A 1,756-nucleotide genomic window follows, 5' to 3' on the forward strand; every position below is an offset into this window, starting at 1 on the left:
CTTGAACCTGCTTACGTCACAAGTCATTTTTTGGACCCAACATCCAATAGGAAAATTCAACTGCAGTAGCCACCGTTCAACCTGAAGAGGGCAGCACTCAGACGTTTTTACACCATATATTGCAGTATTGAAACACTTTATATCCAAATGTCAAAAAAGTTACTAAAATCAATGAACACCACTAATAAAGCATCATTCTTACAGATCATCAACTAAAAAAAGTTGGTTTAGGATTTAGTTACTCTTTAATGGAATTCAGTTTGAAATATAAACAGAGAGCGCCTTTGTGAACTAATAAAAAAACTACAATGCAAATTTCTCGCTAGAAACTTAATCAAAAGGTGTAAAAAGTGAAAACTTTATTTACACTAAATTTCCGCCTGTCGGTTCTTGCGGCACCACATGACGTCAAACAAGCCTATTAACAACAGAGTCATGTGACCTGCTAGTGGCATCTCCGGCCAGCCAGCTATAGATTACTTTACTTATTCATTTAGCTGACGCTTTTATCTGTACGTTGTGATTGGCCTGAATACCTCTGAGGTCAGCCGGTGTGACGCTCTTACCATGTTTGAAAGATTCAGTCACAATGAATGCAATGCTAAGTAAGGGATAATGTAGAGGCAGCCGGTAGTTATCGGGAAATAAGCCCCAACAGTGTCCTGATCACACTGTCGGGGCTTATTTCCCGATAACTACCGGCTGCCTCTACATTATCCCGCTTATTACACGGCTACTTGCCACATAAGAAAAAAAACTTGACATGAATATGAATTTGAAACATTTTATTGGCATATTTGTTTTAAATTAACATTTTTATCCTTCTGTGAAACTTTGCACAGATGCATAAAATGATCGTAATACCTTATTAAGATCCTCTGCTTCATACTTGTCCGTCCGCCAAAATTTTCCATTCTTAATTGTGGTTGTCCAGTGTTTGTCACAAGATGGCGCCAAACAGTAATCTTTGTTGGCGCGGAGGGATTTTAAACATACAAGTAGTACCGGCTATGCGTTATTACTTTGGAGCGGTTATTATTTGAAAAGAACGAACCTGCAAATATCTCAACTGACCAATCAGAATCAAGCATTCCAGAGAGCTGTGTAATAACAGGAGTTAACTTACGGACTGTGAGTCCAAGCGGGAGGAATTATGATAATGTCGGTCTTCTCTACATCACCAAACCCAGGAAGTAAACTGTTGCCTACAATCCATGCGTTTGTTGTAGTCCAAGAAAAGAGATTTATATTGGAGATGATAACTCTCTTCATCCTATACTTTGGGGTTTGTACCTTTTGCATATCGTTAACATGTAACACACACTTACACACCAAAGGAAATGAAAAATCGTGATTTGGATAATAGGTGCTCTTTAAGACACTTATACGAAAAATATTTTATTGTTATGGCCTGTAACATTTTGTGATCCGTGGCAATGATTACCATCTCATTATAATAAATATAACCATTTTAAAAAAGCTCAAAAATATATGACCTTGGACACCAATGGGTGGTTTCCCGGACAGTGATTAGCTTAAGCCAGGACTAGACCTTAGTTTAATTAGAAAAAATAACTAGTTTGAACAAACATGCCTCACTACAAACATTACTTGTGTGCATTTGAGGCAAAACAAAGTGCACTGATGTATTTTAAGACATGTCAGTGCAAGTTGTTCTCAGTTTGGACAGCCTTTACATTTATTTTAGTCTAGGACTAGTCTAATCCCAGTCTGGGAAACCGCCACAAAATGTACC

The sequence above is a fragment of the Paramisgurnus dabryanus genome, chromosome 11, assembly GCF_030506205.2.
Source record: "Paramisgurnus dabryanus chromosome 11, PD_genome_1.1, whole genome shotgun sequence".
Lineage (NCBI taxonomy): Eukaryota > Metazoa > Chordata > Actinopteri > Cypriniformes > Cobitidae > Paramisgurnus > Paramisgurnus dabryanus.